Source organism: Tursiops truncatus, chromosome 9 (genome assembly GCF_011762595.2).
Source record: "Tursiops truncatus isolate mTurTru1 chromosome 9, mTurTru1.mat.Y, whole genome shotgun sequence".
NCBI lineage: Eukaryota > Metazoa > Chordata > Mammalia > Artiodactyla > Delphinidae > Tursiops > Tursiops truncatus.
In genome coordinates this window covers 21492446-21517442 of record NC_047042.1, presented here as the reverse complement: position 1 = coordinate 21517442, position 24997 = coordinate 21492446, and the positions used below count along the sequence as shown (strand labels likewise).

Below are 24997 nucleotides of genomic sequence, written 5' to 3'. Positions count from 1 at the left end.
CTGTGCTCTCCTCCGCGTCTTCGAAGCTTTCTCCCTCCGCCACCCACAGTCTCCGCCCGCGAAGGGGCTTCCTAGTGTGTGGAAATCTTTTATTCTTCACAGCTCCCTTCCACTGGTGCAGGTCCCGTCCCTATCCTTTTGTCTCTGTTTATTCTTTTTTCTTTTGCCTTACCCAGGTACGTGGGGAGTTTCTTGCCTTTTGGAGGTCTGAGGTCTTCTGCCAGCGTTCAGTAGGTGTTCTGTAGGAGTTGTTCCACGTGTAGATGTATTTCTGGTGTATCTGTGGGGAGGAGGGTGATCTCCGCGTCTTACTCTTCCGCCGTTTTACCGGAAGCCCCCTCATTGCCTTCTGAGTGATGCTGCCCTGAAGGCTGTTTCAGATGTATAATCTGTACTATAAAGAGACAGTTATCTGCTTTTCTTAGAAGCCAGGGCACTGAGGTATAGGGAAGAAAGGCAGGGAAACTTCCCTTCAGGTTCCCCCTCCTTGCTGAGTTTAAGTATGTTGTAGGTCACCAATTCAGCTCCATTGTCTTTATAGTGATATGAAACTTCCTATTTTGCCACTAGGTTTTCCATCCATCTTGGGTTTTTATACTGCTGTGAGGTTTTCTGAGCCTTTTCTACCAGAAAGGTGTTTTTATGGGTGTGCCAGAGGCTTTGTTTGGAGTTGTTAAACCAGCCACCTTTAAAACCACAAGTCCTGAATTTATTGTTTTAAATAACAGTTTACGTTACATTTAAATCAGCATGTTTGGCATTTATGTGGAACTCTGTATAAATAGTTGTGGCAAAATAGTGAGAAAGGGAACAGTAGAGGAATAAATAGAAATTATAGTAAAACCAAAATCCATACCCTCATTCTAGTGGCTCAAAATATATGCATGTAATTGCAGGTATATACAAACACAAATATGAATATATACAAACGACTACAGAGCAAAGGAGCCACGGGTGCATATTTAGAATTTGCTGAAATGTGTTAACCAGAACAAGTGCTATAGGGTAGTAACGTCTATTCTGTAGGGGGAAAGGGGTTCTGAAATAGACTTGGAAGTGTTGGTGTAAATACATTTAAACAAGATTCTTTTGGCTAGAAAACTTTTCAAAGCTTTGAATTTACCAATTTTCTGACTCTCCAGAAAATGCAGTATTCCCCAAACCTATCTGATATGTAATTGCATAGAGCATCTTGTGGGACCAGGTTTATTCAAGACTCATAGTGGGAGATGCTGATATTATATATTTATTTAACAATATTATAGAGTGTTTAGTATGTGCCAGATATCATTTTAAGCAACTTACAAATATCCCATTGAATCCTCATAAGAACACTAAGAATGGTAGTATGTTGTTATGACAGTTTACAGGTGAAGAAACTGAAACACAGAAAATTAAGTACCTTGCCAAGGTCACCCAGATAAGAAATGACAAAGCCAGAATTTGTACTAGGACAGAGTGGCCTAAGAGTTTGTGCTCTTCCCTTCAATGCTGATATGCAAAGTAATTTGTATTAACCCTAATGCTAGAAATGTAGGATAATTTTGGACAATTAAATTTGTTAACCAATTAGTTCTTTCTGGTTTTGACCTTGTTACTGAAAAACTGTTAGTTTGCTTTCTTAGCCGAACAGTTTCTTGTAATTTTCAGGCTATCATTGTGAGGAGAAATAGTCATTATCTAGTACTTCCTCATTTATTTTACAACTATTTATTGAGCATGCTCGGTGTTAGATGCTGGGGATACAATGATGAATAAAAAGAAAACTTGGAGACTGCAAGGAGCTAAGAGTCTAGTGAGAATGGACGGGAGACGGGGTAAGATTCAGAGACTGAGCTGCGTTGACCATTCTGTATCCTCCAAGATACATCAGTGAACAAATTTTTGTCTTATTATTTGCCACCCAAGAGTCAAACACTATGTAAACAAAAATGTAGTTAATTGAGACTGAATTATTGAATCAGTGAATGAATATTATGGCACCTGTTGGCTAAGAGTGGAGCCAAACTCAGGATAAACATTTACAGAATTGAAAGGAGGTGATGGATTTGGGTAGATATTTTAAAAATCTAAGAAGGGCGGAGTATGTCAGGTGATAGATATTAAAGGAATGGGAATAGTAATATGAGAAAAAAAAGCGCATGCCTGTTAGTTTGATTGTTGCAAGAAGTCCATGTTAAGAAATCAGTTGAGACTGGAGATCTCTAGGGGAAATTCAAATGTGGAAGGTTTTGGATACTAACCTTCAGAGATGTCTATTTGCTTGCCTGTCTCTCCCACTGGTTGAGGATAGGAATCTCTCCATTACCTGAAATAATGACTGGCTCATCCAACTGAATAGTTGTTTGGCGAAAGAGAGAGATTTCATAAAGACAACCCAAAGTTTGTATTTAATGTCTGTAGTTGCTATGAAATAAACTATAACTTTTCTAAATATTCCTCATGTAAAGAAGTATATACATATACAAATTTCATAGAGCATATCGTTCTGATGTTTCAGATGGTCCTATCTTGGCAAAATCCTTAACCAGTAGTGTTTAGTGTCTGGTCTAGTCATAGCACAGGTGGGCTTTTTTTTTTTTTTTTTCCTTCTCTTTCAGGTTCTGAGGTCTTTGTTGTCTTGTCCTCTACTTTTACATTTAAGAGCAGGGCAGTGGTTACCAGAAAGCTGGAATATGTTCTCTATATAAATTACCAGGTTTTTTTTTTTTTAATTTTTAAAAAATTTTTGGCCAGGCCTCACAGCTTGTGGGATCCTAGTTCCCCAGCCAGGGATTGAACCTGTGCCCCCTGCGGGGGAAGCACAGAGTCCCAACCATTGGACCACGAGGGAATTCCCACAAATTACCTGTTTAAAAAGGATCCTCATACTCAAGATATACTTGACCTTAAAAGTATACATAACTATTGTAATATTACCTTGTTTCAGGGCATTTCAGGATTTCTCGGTGCCTCAGGTCATCATCTTATCCTAATTAAGTACAATAAACATAACCTATTTTATTTTTAAGGTAGAACCCCAACTCTTGAACATCTGTAATACTGAAAGGGTCATATTAATGGGAGTTATTTTACTTGGTTGGGTTTCTGGTAACACCCTACACATTTGTGAATGATCTGTTTTGCAAAAGTAAACTGCAAAAACAATGTGTATATTAATTAAACATTCTGTGTTTGGGATTCCAGTAATATAGTCCTGTAAGAATGCTTATATACACACTCATGTCCAGTGGTAGTTTAATAAAATAATAAGGCTGCTAATCTAGTTTGTAAAAGTACTCTCTTTTTTTGTCATTTCATCTATGCAAATGTCAAAAGATAAAAAAAACCCGGACTTTTGGTTGACTTTAGAATCTGATGTATATTATAAATATTGATGTTTTTTAACAAGAAGTCATCTTTGGCTATACTTTATTTATTTAATTTTGAAATCATTTTATTTATTGATTGATTTATTTTATAAATCTTTATTGGAGTATAATTGCTTCACAATGCTGTGTTAGTTTCTGTGGTACAACAAAGTGAATCAGCCATAATAACTCAGTACACCCAGACTGTATTTCAACAGAAACGGAGTTAAAAACAAAGCACACAGAGTGTCTACAGTGGGCAGGCTGAAATAGAGGAGTGATGAATATCCAGTGATTTAGGTTAATGTAGGCAATGAAGGAATTAGGAGGAAAAAAAATTTTTATTTTGTTTCTATTTTTTGTGTGTGTGTGTGAGCCAAGGACAAAGCAGAAAGTTTATGTCTGTGTGTGTCTGCCTGTTTTTATTTTTGCTTTGTGTTGTTGCTTGAATTATCTGAAAGCAACTTAAAGTGTTCAACAAGATTCTGCAAGGTCTGCATTATTAGTCTATATAACGGTAGACATACTACTACTGGATCAAAACTACTTCAAAGCCTCATGGAGGAGCTGTTTCCAGGATATATAATGATTGATTTGAAGTAACATGATGTGAGAGATACTACTAAGAATCTTAAAAGATGATAGAGTGTTTTTCAAGCTTCATGAAATATGATGAAAGTGCCTTGTCAGGGATTGCTAAAAGCTTACTCACGAGAAGTCCCTAAATCACCACTGAGAATACATCTATTTCTTGATTGTTTTTGAGTAGCTGCTTGGCAGAATGAGGTGACACTATTTGTTTGGATACGAAAAAAAACAAAGTGACTGTGTGTGTACTGTGCTTGTTAACCAGACATCATCATGTCACCTCAGACAGAATAGTATTTAGAGCTGAGTAGGATTTAATTTTATTTCAATATACCTAGATTGGTTTTATCTTTTCATTGTGTTTGAAATGATTAATAGCCAGCAGCAATCCTTAGTGAAGGGAAGACAAAGACTGCTGCTGAATACTGTTATTGACTTGAAATGATAAAGATATATTCTCATTATAACTGCTCATAAAATAAATTTCTTAAGGAAAACAACTTCCTCTCTGCCTGTGCACTTCCCTGTAGGTATTTCATTAAAGGCTCTCTCCTTTTACTCAAGAGATATTTCCGGGTTAAATCTCCTGACCCTGAAAGCCTATTTTGCCTGGTTTTAGTTCTTTTGTTTTCAGTCGCTTTCTTTGCCCCACTCCCATGGAAATGGCATATGAGATATTTGATTTTGGAGACCACTCCCACGGGAGACTTTGGTCCGCCCTGTAGCTCCAGATGCCTGTCTGCCCCTCCCCTGGAATGGGAGTTCAAACAGTAGGAACCGAGGTCCCTTTTAAATGTTATTGGGTGAATATATTAAGTCCGTAAACATGGAGGCTCCTATTTTTTCTAGCATTTGCACTCTGAGTCACTTTCTTTGTGATAACACCCAGGATCTCTCATGAAGGAGTATTAGTAGTTATAGTTTTTGACCAAAATCCAAACTCCTAAAGCAACAAAGATGGAGGTGTGACATATAAGAAGGAAGGACGTTTAATCCTTATTGAGTTACTGACTTACCTACCATAGGCCAGGCTAAGCCGTCCAACTCCAAGTGTTGTCCGTGGATTAGCAGCATCAGCATCACCTGAGAGCTTGTTAGAAATGCACGATCAGGGCTTCCCTGGTGGCGCAGTGGTTGAGAGTCCGCCTGCCGATGCAGGGGACACGGGTTCGTGCCCCGGTCCGGGAAGATCCCACATGCCGCGGAGCGGCTGGGCCCGTGAGACATGGCCGCTGAGCCTGTGCGTCCGGAGCCTGTGCTCCGCAACGGGAGAGGCCACAACAGTGAGAGAGACCCGCAAAAAAAAAAAAAAAAAAGTACAATCTTAGGCCACGCTTAGACCTACTTATCAGAAACTTCATCTTAATAAGATCCTAAGGAGATTCCTGTGCATGTTAGGAGGTGAGAAGTGTTGAGATAAAGCATTTAAAACTATTATATTTTCTCATGTAATCCTCACAGCACTTTCACATGGTTGGCTTTTATTATTCCCATTTTACAAATGAGGAATATTAGGACTAGGGAAATTAAATCACATACTCCAATCCAGACTCTAACCTTTTTCCCATACACCACTGTCCCCATCTGTATAATTCTATGCCGATAACAGTAGTGATGACCATGCCAAAACACAGGGCTTTAATAACCTAGGGATAATTTGACAGCTGGGTTGCTACCACCTGCTGTGAAAAAAAAATTATTTTGTTAATTACTCCCATAGCCAGGAGTAGTCACAAAGAAAATAGTTTCATTATTTTTAGTCACACCTCTGTTTTGAACCAGATGGTATTAACTTCTTTAATTTATAATCCAAAAAATTCAGTAGATTTCAATCTAAACAAACTTTAACTGCTGTCTCCACAAATAAAATTTAGTCTGGGACATTGAAATTTTGCCGTGATAGTGGATGTTCCAAAAAGGTGACGCTGATTCTAAAAGCAATTCTCGAAGTAGAATTGTAAAAAAAAAAAAAAAAAATTAACTAGTGCATAGTCTCCTAAGGTGTAAATACTCATTTTCATGTTCAAGTTCTGATGGTTTTGTTAAAAGTATCTTATAAAAATGCAAAAATTTTTAAAAGTGTCTTATTACTTTTTGATCACAACTTTTACACTCCCAAGAAAAAGGACCAGGCATGAAATGGTAGAGATTGTTTCTTTCAAAAAGTCATTGTGGGAAATAAAACAAGTGGCACTACCCAACAGAAGTGAAGTTTAACAAGGCACTCAAGATTACCTAATGGAACCAGAATGTTTCAGTTAAAGGAAATTAATTACCATATTGGGGCTGACCTGACAGCACATTACGTAGAACGTGGAAATGTGTAAGAGTATGAGCTTGCAGAACTTCTGAAGTCATGAGACTGGTCACCCAGGGTAAAAGTTGTGTAAAGCTTCAGTGTATCAAATTTCTGTCGCAAAACGTCTTAGACTGACACCAGCAATCTATATAGCAGATAGAAGAAGCAAACGTTAGAATTCCCGGAAACAAGATAAATTTCACTATCTTCCTAAATTTTCAGAATACATAGAAATCAATTGGAAGTCATTTAAAGATTTCAGCTTGCTAATGATAAGCCAGATTACTGATTATATCCCAAGATCAGTGGTCCATAATGCTAGTGGACATGAAAATCACCAGGGAAGCAACCAGTGGACACTAACCCCAAAATTCTGATTTAATTTATCTGAGGTGGAGCCACTAATTTATAGATCTCCTCAGGTGATTCTGATGTGTAGCCAAAATTGAGAGTTCCTATCCTAAATGATGCTGAAATAAGTGAAAAACTAGTGAAGAGACCAGTGTTTGATATGCTGCTGAAAGAAAATCGTGAGGATTGGCCATATTTCACGTTACAGCTGTTGTATCTTTGGAAGTAAGGCTAACATAAAGACATAGAATATAAGCATGGATTTATGGAGGCCTCTTCTTTTCCCAGTACTCTTATGTACCAAGCATTTTTAATCAGTAATTGAAAATGATGGGGTAAGAAATTGTTTTATGTTTAGTTTTTTCTCTATTATAAGGATGCTGCAATGAACATCCTTGTATATACATATTTGGTGTGTGAGACAATATTTGTATGGTAAATTTCTAGAGGTTGAATTAGTTGATCAAAATGTTTATACATTTTAAATGTTGATATTTATTTATTGCTACCTGCCCATCAAAGAGGTTATAGTAACTTATTTCCAAGTAGCATCTATTTCAACCTGTGTCTAATTATAAGATTGAATATACAAGAGAGACAGGATGACCAAGAGTATACATATCTAAGAAGGAAGGAGATTTGAAAAGAGAGCAATAGTTTTGAAAAAACTGTAGAGAGAGACGAAGTGAGGTAGTATAATTGTGATTATTGAGCAGTGTTAAAGGACAATTTGAAGCTGTCATAAATGGTCAAATTTTCCTTCAAGTGACAGTTGGCTGTACAGGCAAGGAGAGTTAGATTCACCTGTCTTTTTCAGTATTATATTTGGGATCCCCCATCATATTTTTCTATAGCTTTGTAAAGGAAAACTATTGATATAGTAGTGTTTATATTGCTAAGTATATGCAGTAGGAACACGTGCACAGGAGATATACAAAAAATTTTCATTGTGGCATTGTTGGTTGTACTAAAAATTTGGAAACAACATAAATGTCATTGATACTCAACCAATAGGAGAGTAAATAGATTGTGATAAGTTTACATAGTAGAATATCATACACATACATGCATGCCTGGTATAAATACTTGTTCCCGATGTATTATCTGTTTTTATATTGCTGCATTCCATTTGCTAAAATATTGTAAGAGTTTTTGTATATATGTTCATGAGGAATATTAGTCTATAATTTTTTTTTCTTCCACTTTTGGCCTTGTTTTGGGATTAGAGTAATGCTAGTCTTGTAAAATGAATTGGATAGTATTGCCTCTTCTTCAGTTTTCTGAAAGAGTTTGTGTAGATTGGTGTTATTTCTTATTTAGATGTTTGGTAGAATTCATCAGGAAAGCTATCTGGCCCTGGAGTTTTCTTTGAGAGATGGTTTTTAACCAAAAACTGAAATATATACACAGGTGTGTGTGTGTGTGTGTGTGTGTGTGTGTGTGTGTGTGTGTGTGTGTGTATATATATATATATATATTACTCGGACTATGTATGTATTTTTAAATGTGCTTTGGTTGTGTCTAAGAATTTGTCCATTTCACCTTAGCTGTCAAGTTTATTGGCATAAATTTGTTAATTATATCTCATTAATAAGCTTTTAATATCTGTTGACTCTGTAGTGATTTTACTACATTGCTAAATATCGGCAATTTGTCTCTTTTCTTTTTTGATATCAGTCTGGCTAGAAGCTTATTAGTTTGATCCAGCTGTTTTATTGTCTCTCTATTGATCTCTGTTTATTTTATTGACCTCTACTCTGTCTTTATTATTCCCTTTCTTCTTCTTACGTCTTACTTTCGGTTTAATTTGCTACTGGAAGAGGGCATTAAGAGGACATGACTGCCAGTTGACCCGAGAGCTGGACCTGCGCAACGGAAGCCTCTTTACTCCCCTCCCTGTCCTTGGAATGTACATTCTGCCCATCGTTCCCACAGTGGGAGCCATTTTCAAGCACACAGCCTTGAGAAAACAATGTGTTGTTAAGACTCTATGGACAGTTAACCTCTATATAAATTTTTAAGATTCTGGTGGGCGAGCATGGAGATACATTCCTCTTGCAACCGCCCAAGACCAAGTCTCATATGTAAGGTCCCTTGCTTGTTAAACCTGCCACATACCTATTTGGAGTGGTTTGTCTCTTTCTTCAGCTTTTCCCTGCCCTGTGTGTGTGAGGTCAGTTTGTGAACCAGTGTTTGCTCTTCTTTTTCTAGTTCCTGAGGTCGTTGATTTGAGACCTTTCTTATTTTTCAATATTGATATTTTGGATTGTAACTTTCTCTCTAATTCTTGATTTATTACCATCCCACAAATTTTGGTATCTTGTGTTTTCATTTTTACTTCGTTCAGAATAATTTCTAATTACCTTTTTGATCTCTTCCTTGATCTATGCTATTTAGTTTCCAAATATTTGGGGCTTTTCTGTTATTGGTTACTAACTTAATTTTATTATGCTCAGAAAATGTCGTTCTTATTATTTGAACAATATTGAAGTATTGAAATTGTTTTATGACCCAGATATGGTCTATCTTGGTAAATGTTACATGTGCACTTAAAAAATGTGTACTATGCCGTTGCCATAGGGTGGAGTATTCTATAAATGTCAGTTAGGTTAAGTTGATAGATAGTGTTCTTCAGGTCTATATCTTTACTGATTTTCTGTCTACTTGTTCTATCAATTACTGAAAGAGGTGTGTTGAAATCTGTGTAGAATTGGAGAATTGTAAATTTCTCTTTGTAGTTCTATGTTTTTGCTTCATGTATTTTGACTCTAAGTACATAAACATTTAGGGTTTTTTATGTTCTGTTGATGTATTGACCCCTTTATTATTATGAAATGAGCCTCTTTATCTCTGTTAATATTCTTTGCTCTAAAATCTACTTTTTCTGATGTTATTACAGCATGACAGCCTTCATTTAATCATAACATGACACATCTTTTTCTATCCTTACACTTTTAACATTTTTGGTTGTATTTAAAATGTATTTCTTATAGGCAGCATATAATTAGGGCTTGCTTTTTTGGTCTAAATCAGTCATCTCTATCTTTTAATTTTGTGTGCCCAGTTTAGAGGTTGTTTTGGGCTTTATATTATACATCTTAATGTATTACGTCAGCCAACAAGTGATACGCCACTTCACATATAAGAAGTTTACAATAGTATACTTCTGTTCCCCTCCCCCGAGCCTCTCTTCTCTTGTAATCATACATTTTAATTCACCGTATGTTATAAATCCCACAATATAGTGTTATTATTTTGTGCTTTAAACCATCTCTTATCTTTTAAATTATTTTCAAAATACATTTTATATTTACCATTCTAAATGCTATTTTGAAATAATTATTATACAGGTGGCTGCAATTGTCTGCATCTTAATAACTTGACATTTCCTTCATGACAGAATTTTTTTATTATTTTTGTCTTTCTAACAGTCAGTATAGGCACCAAATTAATACTTTTTGAAATTTCTACAAGTCACATTTTTATAATGTGATCTGTAAAAGGGACACATGCTCCATCGGTAAGTGAAAGAAGTCAATCTGAAAAGGCTACGTACTGTATGATTCCAACTATAGAAAATCTTGGAAAAGGGAAAACTATGGAGACAATTAAAAGGTTGTCACAGGTTTGGGGGGAGGAAGGAATGAATAGGTGGAGCATGGAGGATTTTTAGGGCAGTAAAACTATGCTGCATGATACTGTAATGGTGGATACATGTAATGATACATTTGTCAAAACTTGCAGAATGCACCCCAGAAGTGTGAACCCCAATGTAATGATGGGGCAGTGTTGGTTCATTAGTTGTACCAAATGTACCACGCTTGGGAGAGATGTAGATGTTGGGGGAGGCTGTGTATTGTGGGGAGAGGAAGGCGGGAACTCTCTGTACTTTCTGTTCAGTTTTGCTGTGACCCTAAAACTGCTCTAAAAAATAAAGTCTATTGAGAAATGTGGAAAAAAGGGGCATATGCTCTAAATAACTAAAACTTCATTCAATTCTTAATATTTTACAATTTTTCCATGATGAGGAAATTACTACTTTTTCTTCTGCTCAGAGCGCTTTTAAAATGTTTGTAGCATTCCAGTTTTACAAGTTTGGGATTTTCTTTCCAAAGATATCTCTCTTTTGTGCTCTGCAGCTACTTTCTTGGTAATTCTGAATTATTTTTCTGGATATCCCCACCCTAACTCAGTAACAGTTTAGAGAATGTCTTACTTCCTCCTGTGCCTCCATAGGATATTTGACACCTGGTTTTGTTATTCTCTCCTAGTAGACTGCTTGATCTGAATGTGCTCTGAATGGTGGCTTCCCACCTCCCATTCACCAAGCACAGTTCCCTATCACCCCCACCCACTGCTCCCATCCGTCCCTCGTGACGAAATCTGTATAGAACATTTCATGCGTGAGAGTGGAGTACCCTATTACTTGGGAGCCTGGCTTCTGCAGGTAGACTGACTGGGTTTAAATCCTGACTCTGCCACTTACCAGCCCTGTGACTTGGACAAGTTACTCAAGCTGTAAAATGGATAGAATGCTACCCACCTTATGTTAAGAGAAGTAAAAGAGCTAATGCATTCAAAGTGCATACTACAATGCTTCACACAAGGTTAGAACTCAAAACATATTAGTACTTGTTAATGTTATTATTTACACAAAGAAACTTCCCCTACAATTCCTTACTTTGCTATATTCATCAGTCATGTCTTTTTCTTTTTTCTAGTAGATAAACATTCATTCTCAAACATTCCATATGTCTTTGGACAAATGATACATTTGTTTAAAAAAGTTTTCAAAAATGTATTACTGAATGTATTACAAATCAGCAGATTGTCTCAGCAGGAGAAATTCCTCTTTAATAAATAAGCTAAGTTATTTTCAATATTTTACTGTAATGAAATATGAAACCAAGTATCATGAATTGCCTAGACTAAGATAATTCTCTTTTTCTTATTTTCATATATTATGAGAGTTTTACCAAGATATGGTCCTAAATTTAAAACTTATATTCATGTGTGTATTTTTCCGATACAACTTTATCATGCAATTGCTAATTTTTATATCAGAAAATAATAAATTTCTTAGCACATATAAAATGTGAATGTGACTGTCAGTTTCTCCTACAAATCATATGTAACTTGATTCCCGTGGTAGACATATAGCATGCATACAGGGCATTACAGATATAACATGATAAAATTTACATGTGAAGTTCAGAAGCACTTAGAGGCTCAATACTTCTTCCCTGGATTAAATGTTTGCTGAATTCCATGGGCTGCAGAAATACTGCTAATGAAATTATACCCCATGGCAGCAAGGTCAGCAAGGTATCATTATTTTCCACATAAAGATACAGTGCCCTCAGCACAATACCTGGGGCATGGAGAAGCTTGTTCACTGCTTTACTTATAGGAAAAGGTGTGTTTCTACTCTTGGTGTAGTGTCACAAATCACATAATTCTCCTTACAATTACGTGTTGAAACTAGTTCAAAGATTGCTTAAGGACAGTCTATCTTGCTTCTTGGGGAGCACATACCTGTGTGTCTTTCCAGAGATTTTCCCCCCATTTTTGTGTCTGTGTATTAGAAACCTGCCTAGTTAGTTACGTTTTGAGAATTTTTCAAAGGGATAATGAGCATATATGTGAAATGTTACACTTAATGCTGACCACACCATCAGAAATGGTCATATTTTTCTCTATATTGAGGTGGTGCACTCAAATGCCGGCATTTGAGTTGCATCTTGTTGGTTTACAAGTACAGGTCCAGGAGACAAGAGCATCAAGACACAAAGGGTCAAAAGACCTAATGCATGAGCAAGAGAGCTACTGCTTGCAGGTCAAATACAGCCTATTGTCTTGTAAATAAAGTTTTATTGGAAAACAGCCATGCTCATTCCTTTATGTGTTATCTGTGGCTGCTCGCACCTAAAATGACAGAGTTTAGTAGATACCACAGAGACTTATGCCTGGCAAAGCCTAGGTCATTACTATCTGACTCTTTTAGAAAACGTTTGCCAATCCCTATTCCAAAGGGACAATTGGAGTTTAACTGTTTGGAGAGATAAAGAGCTACTTAACTTTGTTCTTGGATGTTAAACCTACAAACAGTGTTGATTTTGATATGGATTCATTAATGCCCTGCAGTCCAGTTTGGAGGCATTGCCTTTCTAGTTGTCTCAAATACCAGACTCTTTAGCCCTTCTTCTAGAGGACAGTACTTAATGCTTTGGGTTTGAAAGCCAGAGAAGTGTTAGCTCTCCAGCCATCATACTACTTTGGGGGGGTTTCTGAGTCAACTGCTGCATTGACGGTGTTCTCATCTCTTTTTCTGTACTTTGTCTCAATTAATCCTGGCAGGTAGCCTTGTTTTTTTATTCTCTATAAAGGAGGTAAGGATTTATCTAAAATTACAAATATTCTCTCAAGAATCTAATATTTATTTTGATAATTCACTATTTAATTCAATATCTTGTGTCACAAGTACCTTCAATAGCATTCTTTTGAAATGTCCTTAAAATTTTATTTTGTATTTTATAATTCATGCTTCTCTTAATCTCTCATGATAATTGCAACCCTCAGAAACATGATTTGAGAGTCTATAAAGCCAAAGATATTTGTTACCATGTGGTTTTATTCTGATATTTTTATGTAAATATTTCCAACGAAGGTCACAAAATGAATATGTGACAGTTCACTATACACATTACCTTGTGTCACTTTTAATTTGCTGTCCAATCAAGAAGCGAGCACAGTGGCCTGGAAAGAAGACTAGAGGTTCTGGGAGCTTATGACAATTGCATAGAAACTGAGTCCTGCTGCCCTTCAGACCTAAAGGGTCACATAGATCTAGGCTAGGTTGCTGACGGCTGCGTGTCTGATGTTTAGGTCTTAGAAAGGCAGAAACAGTACTCTGCCTCTTCCCCCCACCCTTTTTGTTTAACATTCAGAGGCATAAAATTGTCTGTTGGCTAAGAAAAAACATCAAGGTACTTGTGTTTTCTTTTTTCTTGGAATGCTGATTATTTTATTTGATCAAGTCACTTTTCTCCTTTTTCCCTGTTTCTTAAACGGGAGCTGGGCCACACAGCTCAACATTTAATGGCTGGCCCACCCTTCTTCTTTTTTTCCTTTGGTAATTATTTGACATGTGTATACTTGAGAACCTCAATAAATAAAAATTGATCACTCAAATACATGATTTGTGCCATATAATCTGACAAGCATTTCAATATTTTAAAATCCCTGATTAGTTAACTGTCTTCTTACCTTCATCTGGATTTTTTGGTATTCTATAGACTCTGTATTCTATGATCCACCTTGGGCATTTCAGAATATATCAATAGAATGCTGTAGAGACATACGGTGATACTAAAAGTTAATGTCATTGAAAGATTCTAATAAATATAAAATGATAAAACTATGATTCACTAAACCTTCTATGCAATGAAGGTCAAAGAGTAGAGTGCATTGCTCAGAGGACTGGTGGTATCTGCACAGTTTAGTTCTGGCCCAGATTAATTTTACATGAGGAAAGTATAAAAGCTTCAAACTAAATATATATTGTTTCTATAAAAAGTCAGGATGGATGTCTCCTTTTTTTAGCTCAGTATGTAATTTTGAAACATTATCTGTTGAATAATAAATTAGGGAATCAAAATATCTTTTTATTAGTCCTATAGAATGTCAGATATGGAATATATCTAAATTAAATATTGGAAAACTAAAATAAAAAGTTCAAAGTGGAATTAATTGGTAACAAAAGGGGCATTCATCTTCTATTATCTTGAAAAATCAGGAAATTAATAGTCAATTTAAGACTATTAAGATTATGGTTTACTACTGTGTTTTATCAGTGAAGGTACAGTGTTCCTTTATCCTGGAGTTAGGTTTATTATATATTGTGAGAATGGATCAAAAAGCCAAGTACATAGTTGTCTAGGAATCTGATTTTCCTTGGGTGTGTCATTTTACCTAGTCATTTCTCTGTATCTGTGAGGAGTGGATTATTCTAGACTGTGAATGTGAGTGAGGTAAAGACAGAATTTTGCTGGAGAAAGTAATTTGTGCAGCTAAAGTTTCCTCAACAATCTGTTGGGTAGAGAAGATGGATTTTGTTGTGAAGGAGTGGTTATTTAGTTTACTAATTCTTTGTCATCAAAGCTGTAATGATTCAAATGATATGCAATTAGGATATAATTCACTTTGCCCCAGCTCTTCCTCAGTGTGTGGGCCGTCAACACTGACTTGTTACTGTCAGTAATTAAGTATGATCATTTAGTGTAGAAGCCTTAAAATTGGAAATGTATATGCAAGTATCCACTTCAGCAACGATCACCCCGAAACATTGCCTGTCTTTCTTACTTAGTGCCATGGGTTTTGAGTTCAAATGACAAAGGTCAATAAGATAAACTTTGATTTTTGGATGACATTTCTCACCTCTAACCCTTATCTTCTCTGGTTTTTATAGCTGGGGCATAACTCTTATGAGTGGAACCATAGAACTGATGAAAGGATATGTTTGTCTAAATATTTTTTTCCAACCTAGAGCCTTATGGGTACTAATTCCACAATGTATGCTGCTCATCCCCTGATTTAGTCTGATTAGGATAGTTGTAGACAAACTATAATTTATGATTTAGTGAATCAGATACCTTGGCATAGGGAAATAATGAGGTGTTATTTTTTTCTTACTTGTTGGAGGTCCACAGATTTTTCATTTGTCTTCTAGATTTTTTTTTTTTTTAAATCCACCACAGTTTTTCTTAGTGCAAGAGATTTTCTGTATTAGATACTTGTTTTTTCTTGCCATATTTGTCATTCCTGGTGAGCAATAATATTCAAGCCACCTATGTGTTTCAGAATTTAAGCCATATTGTTGCACACATAAGACCAAGATACTTTGTATTACTTCAGATAATAATGAAAGTTATTTATAAGCAAACATAAATGGAGATTTGTCAGTTATTTTCCAAATTCATGTAACTTTTAAGAGAACTATGAAAAAGCAATGTGCAGTAGCATAAGAGAGTACTTTGGTTTTCCAGCGTACCTCTCATGACTCTATTCACCTCTACACCAACAAACGACTAATGAATTGTTTCCGCTGAACCCAGTACACAGCTGTAGATTACTCTAGGGCCAATGACAAGTCATGAACCACATGCTTTGTGAGGTGTTGTGGTTAAATTAACAATGACATTTAAAACATGGCTTTTAGTTTGCGTTCCCTGAGATATGAGTGAGGTTAGAGCAGTGGTTCTCAAATTGTTATCCCTGGACTAAAAGCATCAATATCACCTGGGAACTTTTTAGAAATGAAGATTCTCAGGCCCCACCCAAGAGCACTGAATCAGAAACTCCAGATGTGATACCCAACAATCTGTGTTTAACAAGCCTCCCTGTAGTTCTGATGCATCCAACATTTTAAGAACCATCCATTTGGGTATTATGCTGCCTCAATCCAAACTGTTAAGATGTAAAACAGTAATTGGTGCCATATGGGACATTAGTCTGAACCTTTATATCCAGAGATATGCAAGGAGAGATTTCTTCTTCAAAAAAGTCTCGGTGTCTGAAAGATATGTAACATTACTAGTCTATGTCAATTCAGCTTTAAACACTAATTAACAGTATCCTGTTTTAGGGGATAAGAGAGTTTTAAAATAATTCCTGAGGTTTAGAACAATGCACTGTTAAGAAAATAAGTCAAAGTTACTACTGGTGTTTTGCAAATGGATTTGTCTTCAGTATTTTACAAAGCATTCATAGTGTTTTATTGAGGCAATAAATAATTCAATAAAAAACCTAATAGGTGATTAATTGACTTGAATTGTATGTTTTCCTTTCTGACCTTAACCCAATCCTCCCCCATCAGTTGATATGAAATGTATAAATCTCACATTGCTTTATAATCTCTCTATCACATGGGAATCAGTGGCCCAAACTATATTATTTACTTTGCTTGCTTTAGCTCTGTGTCTATATAAAATCATACTTCTGGATTTTATATGATTGAAAGTGAGTATAATAAAACCCAAGGCCTAGGCTGATTAGGTAAAAATTGATGAGAGCCATCGGCCAAGGAATCCCCTGAATGTTTTTATTGTAAGTACACAAATCTGTGATGGTGTTCACACTTGCTAATGAGTAACTGACAAACTAAAGAAGTATCTTCAGGAATCTAATAGTAAGTTAAGGTTGAATCTAGAGGAAGTCACCCTAGCGGTCAAGATTTATTTTATCCAGCTTGCAGTTGAGAAACACCAGGAATAAAGAAAAATATATATTCAGAAACATGCACAAGAAAATAATCCAGTTTCTCAGATTCTCACACGGTGACCCATCTGCCTGTGATGCAATGGGCACTGTGGGACTTTCAGTACATCAAAATAGATCATAGTAGGGCTTCCCTGGTGGCGCAGTGGTTGAGGGTCCGCCTGCCGATGCGGGGGACACAGGTTCGTGCCCCGGTCTAGGAAGATCCCACATGCCGCGGAGCGGCTGGGCCCGTGAGCCATGGCCGCTGAGCCTGCGCGTCCGCAGCCGGTGCTCCGCAACGGGAGAGGCCACAACAGTGAGAGACCCGCGTACCACAAAAAAAAAAAAAAAAAAAAAAAAAAAAAAAAAAAAAAAAAAGATCACAGTAGATGATTGGACTATCATCTAGGTAGTAATACTGTCTTGTAAGCCAATGACTGTTTTTTAAGCACTTTACTAAAATTAGGAACTATCAGAAGGCTGAGGGGAAATGTGCCTTAGGGTTACATTTACCACCCACGTCATGCTCTTTTCTTCCTAAGGCAAAAGGAGAAATGTTCCTTCATTTAAAAGGTAGAATAATAATAATAAAAAAATCCATTGGCACCCCTCCAGTTGCCATGGTAACAAAACGACAAGTGACTTTCATGTGCTTTCACTATGCATCAATAATAAGGTAGCCATTTGGGAGTAAATTCATTCTTTTCAGAACATGTCTTTTGAGCACAAGTACCGTACTCTTTCCTTAACTCATGAAGGAGGTGTTATTCATGCTGTACTTAATTTAGCAATTATTAAATAAGTTTTTTTTTTTAAAGAAAAGAAGCAATAGGAGATAAAGACTTAATTTAGTACCATTTCCTCCATTTCCATTCCTTTTATTTTTTTCTTTGGATGAGTGGTCAGGAAGACATAGTAAAGAATGAAATACATAAACCATAATTTGGATAATAAAATTTATTTTGGACATTTCTAAACACCACTTAGGGAAGCGCCAACTAAATATAGAAGAGCAGTAAAAGGTGAGCTTTAGCTTTAGCTATATGACGAATCATCTGTATTTCTTCTTTTATTCTCCCTAGCTTCCACCCTGTTCCTAATGCTGTGTGATTACTTGTTATTACTGCTGAGTCTTGCTTCACTGTCATCTCTCTATTCATAATCTTTTGAGATAGGGAAGTAGCTATAATTATTTCAGCATAAAAATAAGGTAACTGCTTCAGGAAATTCAACTGTTTCTCCAGTCTACATATTAATTACCTTTAGCTATAAATTACCATTGTACAACACTTCATTACATTTCATATTATTTGCCTTATTTTTAGAATTGTATTTCTTTCCAAAGGGGTGTTCATAGATCACCAGTTGCTTTCTCTTTCTTCAGCCAATTGCTTTCTTCTTCTGGTGGCAAGAAGACCAACTTAAATCTGGTGATTTAAGACCAACTAATATCTTTTATATATATATATATTTTTTTTTTTTGTGGTACGCGGGCCTCTCACTGTTGTGGCCTCTCCCGTTGCGGAGCACAGGCTGCGGACGCGCAGGCTCAGCGGCCATGGCTCACGGGCCCAGCCACTCCGCGGCATGTGGGATCCTCCCGGACCGGGGCACGAACCCATGTCCCCTGCATCGGCAGGCGGACTCTCAACCACTGTGCCACCAGGGAAGCCCCCCAGCTAATATCTTTTCTTCCCGGGCACATAGATCTAAAATCTTACTTTGTGAGTCTTGTTATTGAAGGTTCTATACCTGAAGGTAAAATTAAATGGTCCACTAATCAAGTTTTATGAGCACTTTCACACTTTTCAAATGATTCAGCAAAAGGTAAAAAAACTTCTTGCAATCTAGTCCATAAGCTCTACTGGCCTTAAGTATCTGTCTAACAAAAGGCAGAGGGTCCTCCTAAATAGTGACTAAATCATTGTGTCCCACATTTTAGTGTGTAATCAAAGGAAATGGATTTCTATCTCAATGTTTCTTTATACCCAGACAATAAAAAGGGGCAATCTGTGTCTTTAGGCATAAGAACTTTTTCTTCTTAAGAAATTTTAGCCTTAATGAAATTAATTCACTTGAAACTTTAATTATAAAGATTCCAACAATAACATACCATCAATGATGTTTGTTAGAATTGTGTTACTCTTAGTAGTGTATTAATATTACTAAGGAGGAATGCAATCATGTTGCCATAGTGCTCATGTTTTTACTTTTTATAATACCCTTTTATATCCAGTATTTACCTCACTGCATAATAAGAAAACTGATGATCAGCTAAAGGTTGTTTTAACCCAGAACCACATATCTAAAATATTAAAACAAAAACAAAAAGCAGATGTTCTGAATTTCAGTTCTAAGAATCTTTTTGCCACATGATGCCTTCCACCTTCTTCCTTTAAAAACGAGGGGTGATATATATATGTGTCTATGTGTGTGCACATTTACCAGTCATCAGAACCCACCATGCACTGTCATATTTATCAACCCTATAAAAATAACCTTGGAAGTTCAAAAATACATGTATTTGGACACCAGTGTATAAGTCAATTGACTTAAGCCAGACCAAGCAGTACGTGAAATAAGTGAAGTCTCTCTCTAGGAATTTAGTGATTCTTTTTAAAATATAACCAAGCTCTTTGTGGAACTCCTGTTGATTCCCAGAGGTCTCTAGCCAAGCTGTCATTCACTCCTCTGAAGCCTGCAGCCCATAAGTACTGCAGATTTCTGCTTCCCTTCAGGTCCTTTACAGTCTTTCTCTTGAAACTTTTGCTCTGTATTGTCTAAGCTAATGGTTAAAAATCTCAGTAATTGTCCCACAAAATAGTCCATAGGTGCTAATGATTTGATTTATGGTCATTTAATAGGATTTAGCCCTTTACGGAATACTATATAACTTAGAAAAAAATTTTCTTTGTTTAGTCTCTTCTCGTTAGAATGTAAGTTTCATGAAGGAAAGGATTCTATTCTGTGTTCTTCAAAGATATATACCAGGTATCTTGAATAGCGCTTGAATATCACATAATACGTGCTCAATTAATATTTTTGGCAAGAATTCCTGGGGGGACTTCCCTGGTTGTTCAGTGGTTAAGAGTTTGTCTTCCAATGCAGGGGGTGTGGGTTCAATCCCTGGTTGGAGAGCTAAGATCCCCCATACCTGGCAGCTAAAAAGCCAAAACATAAAGCAGAAGCAACATTGTAAAAAAACCAATAAAGACTTTAAAAATGGTCCACATCCCAAAAAAAAAAAAAAAAATCTTAAAAATTCATGAGGAAAAAACAACTATTCATGCTGTCATTTATGTTCTTTCAGATAAGAGTACTTAACATATAATCCTTTCTGAGTGCCTAAAATTTTCCAGACATTGTTTTAAGTATATGGGTTATCTCATTTCTTCTTCAAATTAACTTTTTAAATATGCTACTAGTATTATTCCCATTTTACAGGTAAGAAAACTAGAGTTTATAGAGATGGAGAACCTTCCTCAAGATATTGCTGATAGCATCAACAAGCTCAGACAGTTTGATTCCATGGCTCACATTCCTGTCTACTATAGCATATGTTTTAAAGGTAGTTTCTATTTTGGCTAAACTGAAGAGTAATTCCAATGGTGGAAAATTTGGGCTAAAAGGAAAGGAGATTGACACATGGCAGGACAGGAAGGAAAATATTTCTGAAGCAGAAAATTCTTATATTATGTCCTCTCATATGTTCCGTCAAGGCAGGTCCCCCTAGAGAGACTCTATAACCTGGCATATCATGAGAGTTGACTTTATTGTCGATAACAGAATCTGAACCTCTTCTGACTCTTTTTAACTAACAGTATTTTCCTCTCCTTACCTTTTTCAGCCAAGTTTCTTGACTAGAGATTGGGTAGATAAGCCCTTTGGAGAGGGTATGTGATAAGCCTCATGCTGTACCAGGGCTAATCGGGTAGTGCAATGATAAACCAAGAGGGGGAGGCAGGCACACCAGTGAAGTAGCCATTTCTTAGTCCAGGAGGGCAGTGTTTGAGCAGAGATAGTGCAGAAGAGAAGGATGACATTGTAGAGTTACAGGGCATAGAATTTGCCAGCTATTTGAAAAGGGAATAAAAGAATGAGGGAGACCTCAAATGTGACCCTGAGGGAAAGTTTCAGGGCATGCATGACAGGAAAAGTGATGGTGATGTTAACAGAGGAACAGGATGGAAATAATATGTTTTCATTATATTTTCCTGAAATGCCAAGTCAGATTTGCTACCCGTGAGGGTTGAATAAAGACATTTTCATACATGCAAAGTCTCAAAAATGTAGCTCCCATGCAACTTTTGACAGAAAGTTTCTGACAGTTGTGTTCTGCCAAAATGAGGGAATGGACTACAAAAAGAGATATGGGATCTGGGAAAGAAGGGTTGCAACACAGGGAAGAGGCAAGGTGAATCCCAGGATGACGGCAAAAGGTGATCCCAGGATGGCAGCTGTGTGGTAGGCCAACACAGTCTGGATTGGAGCAGGTCAGAAGGCTCCAGGAGAAATTTCTTCAGTAGGATAAACTTGACAAAATATCAAATATATTTGTATATTCTGAGAGGAGGTTTGTTTATCCAAGGAGAGGATTAATTAATTGAAATATTGATCAGTATGTGGAGATTTGGAAATTAAAACATTAAATTTAGAGTAAACAAAAAATTACACAAGAATGGAAAATTAATCAGCACAGTACATGGTTCTGCTGGAAATAGATTTACATAGTATTATTATTATAAATGTTAAATAGTAATCTAACACAAGTTTGTTCTACTGGGAGAATGGGAGAAGGGAAAAAGGAGGAAGTGATGTGAAGAAGTGTGGGCAAAAAGAGCTAAATCTTCATTTTCTTTACCAAGAAATCAATAGTGACTAAAATAAAAAACAACAACAACAAGAGCCATCATAAGTATTGATAAATTATTTAAAGACATGAAGGTAAAACAAAAGAATCAGCTAAAAGAGTTAAAAGTGTTTACCGCTGGATAAAATGAAAGGTGTGTGTGTGTGGGCGGGGGGTGATGACAGTCTACTTAAAAAAAATAACGTAGAGTTGTAGAATAACAAACCTTGTAGAAGTGTAGAATCTTTAAAATATCTGTATAACTTTGATAAAAAATAAAAACTAGACTTTGAAAGAAAACAGAAGAGAAGGGATTAGTCTTAGCAAGATGGATGGATGATTACAATTAAGGATGAAGATAATGCAGATGAAGGAGTTAGAAATTAGGAAACTTTAAGGAATTTTAATTCAGAGTATCTCTCATATTACCAGAAAGAGAATGAGCTAATGTCTTCTGCTGAAAAGTCAAAGCCCTTGAGTATTAGAACATGGTGGGTCAAAGAGGGAAGAAGACACTTATTAAAAGGATTGCCATGCATCAGTTCAATCAAACTAACATTAGAGGGGGGAGGGGGAGGCACGGACTGGGAATTTGGGATTGGTAGATGCAAACTATTACATTTAGAATGCATAAACAACAGGGTCCTACCGTATAGTACGGGGAACTATATCCAGTCTCCTGGGATAAACCATAATGGAAAAGAATTTTTAAAAAGAGTGTCTGTATGTGTAAAACTGAGTCACTTTGCTGTACAGCAGAGATTGGCACAGCATAGTAAATCAACTCTACTTCAATTAAAAAAAAACAAAATGAATAAAGAAAAACTTGTCCAACAACAACAGCAAAACTAACATTAGAAAGCCTAAATCTGTAGGGTACTTTGTCAGTGAAAGTTCATGGTTTTCTATAGCAGCTGCAGTCTCTGAATGAAATAGCCAATAGGGAACTTGGAGGTTTGTTAAGACGTGGAAAATGGTGAAGATGAACTAAAGGAAAGAAGGCATGTTAGATTCCCAGTCCCTTAGTAGAAAGGCAAATATGGGGAACATGATAGAAATTAGGAGCCATCAGGAGATTGGAGGTTATAATTAAAAAGAAGAACAGAATGAGAGAAAAGGATGGGAGATTGATGTCAAAGATGGGAAATGCAGCTTTTAAGATTGTAGTGTAGAACTTCTTCAAGCAACAGCGAGGTAGGCGAACCCCCAGTCCAAATAGGCAGCCAGCAACAAGCAGGTCAACAACAACAGGTGACACTGATGCAGCCACAGGGGAGGCTGAATCCCTAAGGCAGAAAGTCAGTCACATTGGCCTGAGATGTAAGACGTAGATGGAAAAACAACCAGTGAACCAAAGTACTCATGGTCCTTCCAAGAAGAGCACAACCCAAACACGTTCACTAGAATTTGGTGCAGGCGAGTCACTCTAGTCAAGTCAGCAGCCCTGGAAATTGCCCTTAAGCTCGTGGTCTTATGCTCACATTGTGCTGGGAATGCATTACTGCACTGCAAGCAGTTAATTAATCAAAGCGTGTAGCTTCTGAAATATGCAGATAAATTAGGAAGGAAAATTGAAACTGTGTTACGTGATCTTTCTTAATGATTAGAGTGTGTTCTAAAGAAACAGAAAAACAAATTGATTGCCGAAAACCATGTTAATGTGCTTTTAATTCACAAGGGTTAAGCATATAATAGTCAGGATATTGAAAATTAAGGTTCTCATAGAAACATTAATTTGACAACATTATGCATACTAGGTGTGGGAGGTTTATATTTTATAACGTTAAAAGCAGAAGGAAATATTATAAAATGTGACTCAGTTAAACAAAATAAAATAACAAATTCAGGGGAAAGTCATTAAACATGACTATGGGGAAAAATTGTTTTGCAACCCCCAAAGAAGGTTGTAAAATTTAATTTTAGAACATAATGCCTTCAAATTTTAAAAAATGTTTTCAATGGAAATTAATCATTTTTACCAAAAATGAATTTTCCTAACACACTGTATATTCTGATATTAGTTTAGGCCTCTCATTTGCAGTCCAGATTTGATCCTAATAGACTAAAAGGAGAACTGACTGGCTGTTACAGGGCCTAGTTGATAAAGATTTTGGAGAGTGAAAATAAATTTAAGGGTTTGACATACTTTTTGTTTAGTTTATAGAGAATATGGACGATAGTATACATGTGAATAAGCCTGCCAGTGTACTAGTACTTTGTTTACTCATTTGCCTTCTATGTACTTCTGCATACTATTTGCATGTATGCATTACGAAAATTCCAATCTGACATGCAAAATGTCTTATGTAGGTGGCATAGAAAAAGAAAAGAAGCTTAAGGCATGTTCAGGGAAGGAAGTATTCCAGAAAACAAACCCACAGCCTTTAATATGTCTCTGTTTTGGTTCCCACCTCACAAACTGGACAGCAGGTCTGGGAGACTGACTTCTCCAGTGGAGCTGTACTGAGCCACAGGCTGCTATTCCTGTCACCCTGGTCACAGAAGCTGTTTACTCTATAGGTGATGCAGGAAACAAGAGTGGTGGACCCATGCAGTAACCCCTTAGAGTGTGTCACCTCCCAGTGCAGTCAGAATTAAAGACAATAATGAAAGAAAGAAAGGAAGGAAGGAAGAAAGAGAGAAAGAGAGAAAGAGAGAAAGAGAGGAAGGGAGGAAGGGAGGAAGGGAGGGGGAAGAAAGAGGGAGGGAGAGAAGGAGGGAGGAAGGATACTATATTACTAACATAATACTAATTTAATTATAATTATTACTCAATTCTAGTTATTATTTAGTCATTTAATTTTAAGTAATAATAAAGCCTTTCTTATCCTTTAAATCAAATATAAGCTATTATTTGGCACAAAATTAACAAGTGGCAACAACCTCCCCCCCATAAAGGAGCAGATCATGAAAATATAAAGGTAAATTGACATTTTGCTAACATTTCTATTTTCCATTGTATTTTATGTCATAGCAAAGCACTCTACAGAACAATAGAGGTCCATTCATGGAAGAGAGATATGTAAATTCCTGAGCTAGCAGACTCCTGGCCCAATATTCAAGCCACCTCTTCAAAAAGGGCACAATGGTCTGCATTTTTCACTGAAAAACCTATGCAGCCACATTCCATGGCAATGAACTCTTTATAAACTTGATGAAGAAAAATGCTTTGTATGTTTACTTTAATCTTAACCCCCTGCTATTTTCTGTTTCCAAACAAACAGAAGGACAAATGCAAACTGCCAACTCGCAGGATGTACAAACAAGTGTTATTGAATATTCAGAAGTGTGGTGGTATTTCTA

General features: G+C 36.5%; 1 protein-coding gene across 1 annotated transcript in view; it reads left to right on the top strand.

Annotated features, from left to right (window-relative positions):
* The window catches only part of MAGI2 (membrane associated guanylate kinase, WW and PDZ domain containing 2), a 1339714-nt gene that overhangs the window by 709386 nt on the left and 605331 nt on the right, over positions 1-24997 (top strand). The gene's annotated exons all lie outside the window — the stretch shown is intronic.